This window comes from Halictus rubicundus, chromosome 10 (genome assembly GCF_050948215.1).
Source record: "Halictus rubicundus isolate RS-2024b chromosome 10, iyHalRubi1_principal, whole genome shotgun sequence".
NCBI classification, from domain to species: domain Eukaryota; kingdom Metazoa; phylum Arthropoda; class Insecta; order Hymenoptera; family Halictidae; genus Halictus; species Halictus rubicundus.
Genome location: NC_135158.1, coordinates 2730705 through 2736704, shown reverse-complemented (window position 1 = coordinate 2736704; position 6000 = coordinate 2730705).

The following is a 6000-nucleotide window of genomic DNA, read 5'->3' as shown; positions in this document are numbered from 1 at the left end:
CCGCGAAAAGGAAGCCAACCCCTCCCCCCCCCCAGCCCGCACCGATAAAGAAAAAAGAAAAATAAAACGAGAAAAAGTCCGGTTTTCGGAGATAGCAGAAAATGGTGGTACGGGACACAAACGCCGACAACGTCGAACGGTAACGAGCTAAGGAGAGAAAAAAAAGCTTGCCGGATCCGCATCAGCAGCAGTCGTGTCCGGGACCCGGGTCTTTTTCACCTGGCCGTTCGTTATCAATCACAAAAGGTCCCATAGAAACCGTGGGGAAGAGAAAAAGAGAGAGAGAGAGAGAGAGAGAGAGAGGGTGAGCAAGTCCGGCGGAACCGAATGAATGCGTTAGCCTCTATCGCGGCGGAATCTCGCGGGTAGCGTCCCCATTCAGCCCGGGCTGCCATATAAACCACCCCATCACCGATATCCAAAGTTTCGATGCGGCAACCGGGCACATCGGATCATTTTCCTCGACGCGTACGCATCGTGCCGATGTTCTATCACCGGTCTTCATCCCCCTCGACCCTCTCTTCCACGCCATCTAGGTGCAATATCAGGTGGCCGAGGAGGGTGGGAGCACAGGGTGCCGTGGGAAAACGTTTGCCTCTTGCGCGTTTACACCTAGGCTGTTCATTTAATGCATGCACGCCGGCGGGAGCTCGAATATATCCCGCTAATGGTCCGCATCGTGGACACTGCTCCCATTGTGCTCCCTTTTCCACCCCCTCTACTTCACCCTCTGTTTCCCTGTCTTTCTCTCTTCCGCCCCCGTCGATCTTTCGTTCTCGCTTACACACCCTCCCTCTCTCCATCTTCCTCTATTTCACCCCCTGTCTCTTTCTGTCCTTCTCCCTTTTACCCTCTGTATCTCTATTTTCCTCCCTTTCATCCCCCGTCCCTCTATCTTCGTCTCTTCTCCCGCGTTCTTTTCTTGGATAGCTACCCCGCTGGAAGCAACCGCCAAGACAACCCTGAATACACCCTTTGACGACTGTTGCCCTTCCGACGACAAAAGCCAACACCCCCAGCCTCCCTGTAGGCGACACAGGCTTGCGGACCCGTCTTATGTCTGGTTGACCCCCCTCGGATGAACCTCCGGCCACAGATATATGAGAGATGAGAACGAGGGTGGAGCTCGAGGATTGCGTTTCAGAAGATCGTGGGGATGAGCCATGTCTTTTCTTTGATTACGATGCTGGGGAGGTTGAGGCTTTTGTTGGTGGGACAACTGTTTGGACGGTTCGAGAAAGCTGTCCAAAAATAGTGGTGTAAATGGTTCTATCTATACTGCGCACCTTTATGCAAAAAGACGCGGGAGCTACGTGGAAAGCTGTGTGAAAGTTGCTAAAACTGTGTGTAATACCGGCTCGTGTCTCACACATGTAATCGAGATACTAGAACTTGTAAGAATTCTAATACCTTATGAAGGGGATAGGGGCTCGTAAACGTAGCTATTTCGCACGCAACCCATAAACGCCCCGGTATAAAATCTTTCCGCGTGATCCTCGATGTCTCCATTCCGGGGGCCAGGTATCGAAGTCGATCTTTTTATCGGCGTCGGTGTGAAATAAACGCGATAGAGGGTGGTTGCGAGGGGATAGGTGCGCGTAACGAGCTTCCCTCGATGCTTCGCCGAATGCAAATCGCCGTCGGGGGAAGCTCGTTTTATCGGTCGTCGTGGCGCGCAGCGCGCCCCTAAAAATTGCATTAACCGTTCCCCTTCTGCGCCCTCGGCGCCCTCGCTTGCACCCTTGCGCACCCCGTCGGGCACGCGTTCCGGCTACAAGGGCGCCGACTAATCTGATTAGAATCCGATCTCCCGGCGACGGACGACGAAATCAGTAGGCGGCTCGTGTCACCTCCATCCACAGGTGGCCAATTAATTTACAAGCGCACACACTTTACGTGACATCGATTGATATCCTCGGCATGAAGTCAAGCCGCACCCAGTTACACCCCCGCGCACCGCTTTCGCTCTTGTCTGGCCTGCTACGACGATAGGCCCTCCAACCCTTTGCCCGGTGTACCTACAAGGGTACAAGCCGCCCAGATCGACGGGGCTGATGAGTGTTCTCGGGCGGACTTACCGGCCTATCGGTCCCTCGTGTTCGACTAATTACTAATCCATCCCCAATCACTTCGCACACCTTTCGTTCAAATGGTTGTACGAATTTTTCGGGTTTCTTCGTGTTCAACAAACTTTTAGAGGCCTTCTGCGTTCAATGAATTCTCTATAGCCTCTCGCTGAAATGCTTGTGCTAATGCTGCTACATTTATGCAAAACGATAATCAATTTTCCGACACGCTGCATCAGGCTTCGCTCCTTAAGGGGGCCGGCAGGGTTTGAAATCCATATACGTATGCATGGGTCAAAACCTTTTCAAACTATCGCTTCAATATTGCAATGAGCAGTTTAGAAGTGGTCAATTGTGTTTCCTAAAAGTCCAATTTATGTCTGTATAGAGCCCAAATTGCGAATTTCTACCTCATCGTGGAGTAATTTGTAATATTCGGCAGAAAATTCGAATTCTGAAGCAAGTGAGACGTCACGAGATGGCTGCCGCTGAGAGATTCTCTTATTTTCGAGAGATTTAGTGTTCGTATCGAAAAAAAGGCTGTATACAGACGTAGCAAAGACATGTACAAACACGGTGGTATGCATTTTTAATTAATTACTTACTTATTTAAGACGTAAAATGTCTAGAAAAAAGGCATAGCGTAACATAGCGTGACAGTCAAGGCCAAATGCCTGCCGGCCCCCGTCAGTCGAGTATCTCGGATTGAAGAAGTTGATTTTAGAGCTACGATGCAAGTGGGTTCGGTGTAATGAAAAGATGAGAAGGGAAATTCCAAGGGAATTTCTAGGGAAGTTTTACGCGGAGAACCGTTCGGAATAGGATCGAATTAGACTTCGAGGGTTAATAAAGCAGAGACCGAACGACATTTGCGAGTTCCTTGGTTCACGGCTGCGCGCTCGGCTCGATACGCTTCTTTTCATTCGAGCGGAGGCCTCGTCGGGATTATTGTGTTGTCCGGCTTCGGGGACGCAATTTCGGTCGAATTCTCGGCGACCTCGCAGGGCCAACGATCACGTAACTCGACCGAGAGATAATCCCGAAAAAGCGGAAACGGCCTCGGTTGTTCGGAAGTTCGAGATCGCGGTCCGGTTTCGGTGGAAAAGAGAAAGACAGGAGGGTACAGTATTGTCCGTAACGAAGCGACGGCAGAGAGTTCTGGGAAATCGTTGCCGGAACCCCTTGTCTCTGGATATCGGCCCCACCGAAATCGATTTCACGCCCACGATGCCGCGCAACAAGTGTTCAACGGTTCGGCAAAAAAAGAATCCCGCGTAGGAGCTTGTAAAACGTCCTCGCCACCCTAGACGGCCCTGCTTGTCCGACTAGACGGTCGTTAGACGATATTTCTACTTGATCCTGCAACGACAGGACTCGAAGCACACTCGCCGCGAAGGTCCCGCGCGAAAGTCCACTGAATCGCTCGTTTCGGTTCAACTGAAACAAAATTCCGCTTCGCTGTTCAGTCAATTTAATCGCCAGAAACATATCAATTAAATGAGTTTCACGTTGGGTCGAAAGAGACCCGGTGGATCTAACCGTTGGCGGAAACATAAGAACACAATATACTGTAACGTAAGTTTCTTCTAAAACTTGTTCGCGATAGAAATGACTATTGTTGTTGAAAATAAAGAAAACGTAGCCACTTTGATCCCACGATCTCCTATCCAACGAAACAATCCTTATTCCCAACGTCGATCTTCGCCCCGCATGAATTTCTACGAAACGTTCTAAAACTTTGTAGGCGGTACAGCAAGGAATTTATTCGGTGGCCGGGGTGCAACTATGGCATAGTGTATGCAGGACGAGCGAACACGTCGCCTGGTGTGTGCACGGCCGGGGGGTACGTGGCCGCGCGCGTCTCAACAGGAGCATACCGGGGACAATAATCGTCCCGGCGAGGACGGGCAAACATCGTGCATGTATGCGCCGCATCACAATGCAGAGGCCGCAAGCATCACCAGCACCAGACCGATGCAGACAGAACAGGCAGCAGACAGGCAACAGAGTAGCAGCGGGGCAGTAGTAGGAAGAGAGTAGGACGCGACGGCCACGTTTCTCGCGCCAGCAGGAAAATCGTCACGGTGGACCGACAGCGAGCTACGATCCGTCAAAGCAAATCTCCCCTGCGGCCCGTGGGGGATCTAAATAGTTAAGCCAGTCGGCTGCCGGCCCGAATCAGAACCGGATCCCCCGCTCGATTGGATCAAAGTTCGAAACCCGCGCGGCCATCCCCATTCGATAACCGGTAAACGAAGGGGGTGGAGCAGCGAATAGGTTATGGGACGGGGTGGGGTTCGAGGTGATTTCAGGGATGGTTTCAGGGATGAAGGGGACCGCTCGCAGAGATTATGCCCAGCGCCCCGGGATCGAATGGCTCCGGGTAAATAGATCGCCGACGGACAATCGCGGGCCGAGCGTAAACGGCTGTTGTATCCTCTGCGCTGTTGATTCTGGACGACTTTAATCCCCGGGAACCGTACAAAGTTCGCCGATTGTGTTTGACCGGCGAGTTAAAAGTGCTCGCCACCCGAAAGACCTCTTATGATTGCACAACTTCGGGTTCGTTGAGATTTTCCACGGTGATGGCGCGGGAATGCTTCAACGCGAGAGATGTGCGCGATATTTGTGGAAAATTTATACCCGGTACTGCAAGGTCCCTCGAGGGACCCAGGAGCGTAATCGCTAGACTGCGGATTTGTATGGAAAATAAAAATTGTCTGCATTCACTGCAAGATACGGGGAAGCTGCATAGACATTTATTTCTTCTTTCAAGAATTTTAATGGGTCGAAAATAGTACAACAGTGTTTTTAAATTCTTCGGATGCTTCTCTGTTTCCGTTCGCACTACTCATGTTCAGCATGAATGCATAAAATCCGCAGTCGTATACTTTCTTTGTGACACTTTCGTTAAAATATTCCTGACATTTTTCTGATCAAAATGAGCCCGCATGCGATACTATTCGGATCACATATACGTCATTGAACACGGATCGCGTGTATTAAGCAAGCAAATACGACGCAAATTATGTCGAGTTTGGTGTCATTTTGATCAGAAAAACGTCACGGATATGATGGTGTAAAAGCTTTCTAAAGAGTACAGGAGTTGGTCCGCAAAAATGAATCCTGCCGCCACCTGAAATGTCGAACAGCTTCTTAAGAATGTCGCAAAGTTTTGTCCCGCCTAGTGACCGAAATGCGACCGTATTTCCCGGCTCATTCTTCCCGCGATTTACCGGAAATATACACGGCAGAACAGTTCCGTGATAATAATCCTCGGCTCGTAGACGGTCGTTTAGTTGCGTTAGGGGAAAGTTTACGCGACTCGGGGTCTGGAAGTGGATACGGCAAGTTACCCTGGGAAAGAAACCACGGCCCGGTGAACCGTCCAATGATGGAAACCAGTGGGGAAAGTTTTCCTGGACACTTATATATCCCCGGCGAGATAACAAATGCCAAGCGGAGACTCTCGACTCGGTCTTTCTCGCTTCGGCCTGCGTAGCGTCGCGGTGATGTCCCCGCTACCCTCTCCGTAGCGTCTCTTGCTTTTTCCGATACCGTTCTTCTGACCGATGCTGACCCACAGCACGCCTTCTACCCCAACTTCGATACGGATATTCCCGGAGCTAGAGCCGCATAAATCAGAAAACGTCCGCCGCGTACTTTCTGCCGGCGGATCTGATAAATCGGTTAGAAGTTGAAAATGGTACCAGCGACGGCTCCGAAGGATGGCTGCGAAACCGACGACGACGGCACTCGTTACGCCGTCGCGAAATGGTAAATTTTTCATCGGGAAGTGATAAATTTTTTGACCCCTCTAACCCCCGGAAAGAAGAGGGAAGAGGCTCTTCGCCTTCGCATCTATCGTTTTAACACGTTAGCGACCGACAATTTACTTTACAGGACGTCCTAACAATTGCATACTCAAATGAAG